This window comes from Squalius cephalus (assembly GCF_949319135.1).
Source record: "Squalius cephalus genome assembly, chromosome: 3".
Classification (NCBI taxonomy): domain Eukaryota; kingdom Metazoa; phylum Chordata; class Actinopteri; order Cypriniformes; family Leuciscidae; genus Squalius; species Squalius cephalus.
In genome coordinates this window covers 12,473,509-12,480,568 of record NC_137124.1, presented here as the reverse complement: position 1 = coordinate 12,480,568, position 7,060 = coordinate 12,473,509, and the positions used below count along the sequence as shown (strand labels likewise).

The 7,060-nt window shown below is 36.8% G+C and overlaps 1 long non-coding RNA gene across 1 annotated transcript; it reads right to left on the bottom strand.

Moving 5' to 3' along the window:
- Window positions 1-4,585: 4,585 nt before the first annotated feature.
- LOC307156237 lies at window positions 4,586-5,005 on the bottom strand. Its single transcript, XR_013820680.1, has 2 exons — window positions 4,913-5,005; window positions 4,586-4,820 (listed from the first exon to the last, which is right to left on the bottom strand). It is a non-coding gene; the product is annotated as an uncharacterized lncRNA (long non-coding RNA).
- Between the last annotated feature and the right edge of the window lie 2,055 nt (window positions 5,006-7,060).

Below are 7,060 nucleotides of genomic sequence, written 5' to 3'. Positions count from 1 at the left end.
ATAGCAATTGAAGGAACTGATATTGAAAGAGTTAATGAGCTAAAATCTTTAGGTGTTATTTTGGATGATAAATTGAATGGAAAGATCACAGTTTATATAAAGAGTAAAAGAATCATTCCCTAATACTTCCATATTTTGGATACTGCACAGAAGTCTGGGGTAATACATACTCTAGTAACACAAAACCTCTGTTTTTGTTACAGAAAAAAAGCATTAAGGATTATCAATAAGACAGGCTAGAGAACACACTAACAGTTTATTTGTAAATTCTGGACTTCTAAAATTCAAAGATTTGGTTGATTTGAAGATTTTGATTTTTATGTGGAAAGCTAAGCAGAGAGTTCTGCCTATGGTTTTATAAAATTTATTTACTCTTGTATCAGAGGAAGATGGCCATAGAAGGCAGCAATATCATTTTAAAACTCGCACGTACTACACAAAAACAGATGTGTGTGTCTATTTACAGAGTTAAACTGTGGAACACCTTGGACTATGAACTGAAGTGCTGCAAAAGTGTTTGTAAATTTAAGAAATTATATGGAAAAAATACAGGAATGTTACAAGAAAAATGATGACGAAAATGCTTAAAATGATGATAATTAAGTGTAAAGATAGGTATTATTGAAAATGTTTGGTGTTTGGGGTGAGGATTGAGGTTGATCCATTCATAAAGCAGCTGTTTTTTATTTTATTTTTTATTTTATATGTAAGTGACAGGTACCATAAGATTTTTTCTTCTTCCTGTTCCTTTTTTTTCGTTCATGCATGTTATGAATGAATGAATGAATAAACATTATGTATGACTTGTGCAATAAATAAATAAGTAAATATTAGACAGATAAATAGATTATAATTAATCTTATTAATTTATCATTTATAAATATTAATCATAATATATATATATATATATACATAATAAATGATGATCCTATCTGTCATACACAATTTATGGCATTTAAAAGTTTAAAAAGTGTGAAATTAAAAAAAAAAAAAAAAAAAAAGGGACAAATAATTACATAATAATGTAGTCATAATTTTAGTAAATAAGTTAAAAGAATCATCCCATCCATGCAAAATTGTCAAAAACGTGACTACTGGTTCAGAATGACTGCTCAAGGCACACCAACATACTGAAGAGTTATTAAGAAATAAATAAAAGAATCAAATGTAAAATAGTAAAATGTGTTATTGATTCCATGTTTTCTCTGTTGAGCTGTCATGTTGAAATAATCAGTTAAGGTCTTGACACATTTTTATTTTAATATTTATTAAATAAAATAAATTGGCACTGTAAGGATGTCCCTCATTTTGCCTCACTGAAGGTGGCAACCCTACCACTGTGTCAGCAAATATATCCCAAAACTATTAACAAGAGTAAAATATTTTATTATACTATTATTCGTGTTCAGATTTGGGCCTGGTTTCACAGACAGGGCTTAGATTTAGCCAAGATTAAGCCTTAGTTCAATTAGGACATTTAAGTAGATTTTTACATTTTCTTTAGAAAAAACATTACTGATGTGCATCTTGAGATAAAACAATGGCACTGACATATTTTACGATATGTCAGTGCATGTTTCTTTCAGTTAAAACAGCTCAATAATGCATTTTAGTCTGGAACTAGGCTTAAGCCTTGTCCGTGAAACCGGGGGATAGTGTTCCAAGATAAGGATTTTTGAAGGCACGGTTTACAAATCTGAGAGCGCGGATTAGAAACTCGTGGGTACGGTTTATTAACCCATGAGCACGATTTGTTAAACCGAAGGAACAGTTTGAGAATTCGTGAGTACGGTTTATAAACTGAGTGGACGGATTGCAAAACCGTCGCCACGGATTGTTTTTTTTTTCCCCCACTGGTGACTTCCCGGGCTCCGTACTGTACATGCACATAATGGGAATAGTGTACACAAAAGCTGACCAAAACCATGTCTAATTTTGAATGGAGGAACATTTGTGGTGTGGTAAACATAACATACAAGTGAGCAATTCCTGTTATAGCACATCAAATTGTATATTTTTTTCAGTTTATTTGGAAAGGGATGGATACAATAAACAGATACAACTGCTTGTAGTGCTTAGCTAAAGCTAATTTGCAACACTTGTCTAGAAGGGCCTTTTATAGACTAGGCTACAATTACAACAACAGTAATATATTTTTTTTTTTAAACAAACAAGTTCATAACGGCTGAGGGGCGAGATCATTTAAACACATGAATACAAGCTGTACATAGTGAAAACAAACAAAATGAGCAAAACTTTATTTAAAAACTTTAATATATTTACAATGATGATATCTTATTTGCTTCCTTATCCTATCCAAAAATTTCAAGGCATGGTTATAAAGACCTAGTCCTAGACCAAACTGTAAATCCGTATGATATAGGCAATGTGAAAATATCATTGACTTTAAAAACAACAAAGCATGAACAAAAGTTAAACAATTTCTAATCATTAAGCTAATAAAATTGACCTTGATCTTTTTAACATGGCTATTAAAATTTCACTGAGAATCTAAATCTTGTATTTTTACAATAGTACATATAATTTATAATGTCTCTGCAAGCCCATAAAAGATTTTAGCTAAACATTGTTTTACAATTGTTTTTACGACTAAAATGAAAGATGAAAAATCCATTATTTTTAAAGACCATACATACATACTGTAAAGCAATAGATTTCTATAGATTCATGATTGATAAAAGAATCAATATCATATATACTGTAGGCCTACATGAAGAAATGTATGTATATTGCAACATGAAGCACATTTATAGCTTTTTAAGACAGAGAAAGTTCAGTTTATCCTCACAATTGTTGGGTCTCCAAATATTATTTTCTCTATCCAGAGCTCCACAGCGATTTCTGGCAGGACACGGGAGCTCCCCCTCCTTAGACCAGGCTTTATATCGAAGATTATGTCCACTGACCCAAAACCAATGACCAGCAAGAAAGCGCAGGCCAGTCCACACATAAGCTGTCTGGGATGTTATGGTGTTTTTTATCGCCTCTGCCATAATCATCTGAGATCTCAGACTCGCCAGGTCAGTGTAGGTCTGTCTGCAGTAGTCCAGGGCTTCATCCCACGTCTTGTTCTGATGCACCAGAATGGGCTCAAAGACCTGCATACAGTAAAATGGTAGATGCAGTGAGCACAGAGCGTTGTGCAGTTTATAATTATATTTTCTTACAACTCCACACTTTTGAATGTATGGGTTCGCCAGTGTCGGTTCGTCAGTGTCCCAATTGTCAATTTCTTCATCCTCACCTCCAGACCAAATCCATTGTTCTGGGTTGTTAGGACTTATGTGCAGTCCAATCCAAAAATGTAGACTACTGACGGGATTTGCAGAGATTAGTTGTGCCTCTTCTGTACTGACAGTGGACAGGTCATCATGGTATTCTCTGCAGTACGTTTGTGCATCTTCCCAGGTCATTAATGTATTCACATAGAAGTGTTTTCTGTAGAGACTGAAGCTCAGTCTAAAGAGACTCAAAAACAGGAGCACAGCGACGGCAGCCTTCATTTCTATACAGATGATCTACTCAGCGCAGCCTTTGTGTGTGCTCAGCGATAAAGGGGTGTTTTTTATATCTGAGAGACAATAAAAAAAAAAACTGGAAGGCACTGACCAACCAGAACATCAGGCAAGTATTTGTGTATCAAGTATCCAAACCATGCTGAAACAAAGAAAACATGCAAGTGTAGAAAAAAATAACAAATTTGCAAATTTGTGTTTTTATGCCTGTAAGGTTGTCTCACACACACACACACACATTCTCCATTTTCCAAGCTTACAATATTTGCCTCCACACCACCTTTGTGAATGCTCAGCATTAATGGCATGTTCAGAGGGTGAGGCTTTTAGTATTTGAGTAACAAATGTTCTGTCACACTTGCCCATGCACCGGCTGATCCATTCCAGCAAATACAAAAGTAACAAACTGTGTGACACTTTTAAATCTGGGTTATAAAGTGGTGAAGTGCTGAGTCCCAGCGAAGTGATGAGTCCCAGGCCAGTCGTATGCCTGATCTCTCGCGATTCTTAACGTAATCAATCAAACTTAATTAGAATTCATTCTTAAACAGAATTATGCTTGTATCATATTTGTTATCGAAGTTTTTTATCCAAAAATATCGTAGATGGTGAAAAAAACGTTATCTCTAATCATTTTGGATATCTGTATGCTATGCTACTATCTAAGCTAACTAAAAAAATAATTTATTGACGCAAACTGGGTTACGCAGTTGGCGCGAACACTCGATCTCGCCTCAATCGCGTCTTCCGCGCAAGTTGAAAAATTTCAACTCGAGCGTAAAATTCGCATGAGGCGTTGTCACGCAAACCAATCAGTTAACAGCTTTTGTTGTTGTTGATGATGTGCGTGACATTCCTAATCGTGTGATGTTTTTATTGGCGTGCGTGACACGAAAAACAAGAAACATCCTGTGAGTAATCGAGTAATGTGATGCGAATTTTCGCTTAGCTTTTGGTGTGAAGTCAAACATTTATAGATAAACTCATCAAAGTAAAGAAATCCCAGTTCGGTCAGGACCACTATCGTCAAATACGATTGACAATTAGGATTGTCGGCATAGGCTTAATTTGCGGGTGGGACGGGTGGGACATGTCCCCACCACTTTATGCCAGGGTCGAGTGGACAATGGTATGATAGGTGGGATCCACGTGGAACAGGGCCAAATTTGGATGGAGTCAGCTCTATCTCAGACAAGCCATCTAACACAAGGGCAATGAGAGGCTGGGGTTGCACCTCGCACATCTTGGCTCCAGCAGCCATCAAATCAGGGTCAGGAAATGGTCCTAAAGAAAGAAAAGATACAGTAAGTCAACCATTTAAATTATCATTTTGATTTCATAGTAAAAGTAAAATGGACATAAGTTTGTCACATAACCTGAGTATCCCTGGTACAATGTGGACCTAATACCACTCTTGCCTTCTGCTGTTGGCTTTCGCACCACCACATCACTCACAGGTTCTGGATGGATTCCCTAAAATTCAGAATAAAATATGATCGCTGTGTGTGTGTGTGTGTGTGTGTCTGTGTGTTTATCTGTGTGTGTAGCCTGGCTCCACCCGCATACGTACTTCCACTTAATTTTCATTTTCCTTCAGTACTTGCACAAAATTCAAATTAAATGGAGGGGTCAAATTAGAACCAGGCAGGTGTGTGTGTGTGTGTGTGTGGAGCAGTATTTGAATCATCCAAAGAGTAGGCTAAATAAACAACCTTATCTTACACCCACCTGTGTTCTCGCCAAGCTGCAAATAATGTGCTGTCTGATATAGGAGGGCCACAATGTGGTTGCAGAAACCTTTTCCAGCTACGCAGCTGCAGGAATAGGCCATCAGACGTCCATTGTCAGCGGCAAGTGATATCTATACACACACACACACAAAGAAAAAAAAACATAGGGAAATACTAATAAGAATGGCGTATATAGCATCACTGTTCATAACAGTACATCACTGTCAGCAGTAAACGGAAGTAACAGTTTATGGAAAGAGTTGAAATAGCAGTAGAGATTTATAACTTATGGAATGAGATGGAAGAGAAAGAGTTGAGTCAAAGCTCCTGCACATAATTAAGGTAGATTTCCAGACTTATGCTGGAAATCATCTTCTGTCACTAATCAAAACAATATAAAAAACAGCACTCCTGTGGCCAGCAAGGCTACAATAACAAACGAGTGTGTGTGTGAGAATGTTTCTATACTTGTAAGAGCAGAAAGAGCTGCAACTGCAGCGAGTGAACAGTACTTGCCACCATACGAACAGTGAGGGAACTTTTGCACTCATTGGTCAAACCTCTAGTTTGTGAGATTCGTCGTTTTTCCTCTGAGATGGGTAGCATCTAGCCCTCACAAAAACCTGCCCGTATGCTACATTTGATACTGACATGCAAAAATACGCACAGACATTACCAGACAAAAATGTTAACTGATGATGATAGCATTCGGCTAACATTATTGTTGCTACACACAAGATGTTCACTTGGACAACCATAGGCAGTAATTGAAGGTAATTGGTACCATAATGCTTCATTAAAAGCAGACCATAATGTTTTAGTAAGGTAGTCTATATCATCTATACTATACATACATTATGTCTAAGTGGACACGCTAATGATGTGTCATTTTAGTTAACAGTTCAGTAACAGTTAGACCACTGATCTATATAGAATGACATTCTATATAGATCAGTGAGTTAGACTCGCTCTCTTAACGTTACCTAGATATTTATGGACAAATTCCTTGTGGAAAAATTTGCACCCTTTATTTAGTTTTTTCTTTTTGGTGACAGAGTTTTCCTCCATGAGTCTTGTCACATCAGCAAATGTAATAATTGGCAAATCCGTTAATGAAGTTGTGTAGACTCTTTGATCCATTTTAAACTTGCCCGGGTTTGTTTTTCTGGTGTGTTGACAATTGACAGGAACTACGCTTCCACAACGATTACGTATTTCCGGTTATTGTGAGAAAGGTACATTGTCCCCACCACTTTTTCTACAAATAAATAAAACATCTCCAGTTAACTGGCAGAGCATTCATTTCGTTCGTTTTTTAAATAAGAGACGATCTAGCGCTGAAATGTGTTTTTTAAATCAAGAGATCAAAGTGCTCGTTGCCGCTGCGATCAGTGGCGCGGATACAGTGTTTTCTCGTGTGGCTCGCGCACATGCCGCACTGTCTTCACTCGGACGCGCGCTTCAATCCGTTGTGGATACTCTCTATTCGTTCTGGTGAAATCACAACACATAATGCACACAAACGTGCCCCTGCTTGATATACAACCACTGATGAGCATAATCGGTTTTGATGAGAAAAAAAAACTATACGAGAAAAAAAAAAAAACTACACATGTGCGGATTAGAACCCAGAACCTCTGACACAGTTGGCAAAAGTTCTACTACTGGACCATTAAGGTAAGCTCCACGTCACGTAAATAGGCGGATCTATGTATTTATTCACATATGACAAATTAAACCCCATGTAGCCTACCATTTAAATCGATTGCTGGACATCGTAATGTTATTGTACAT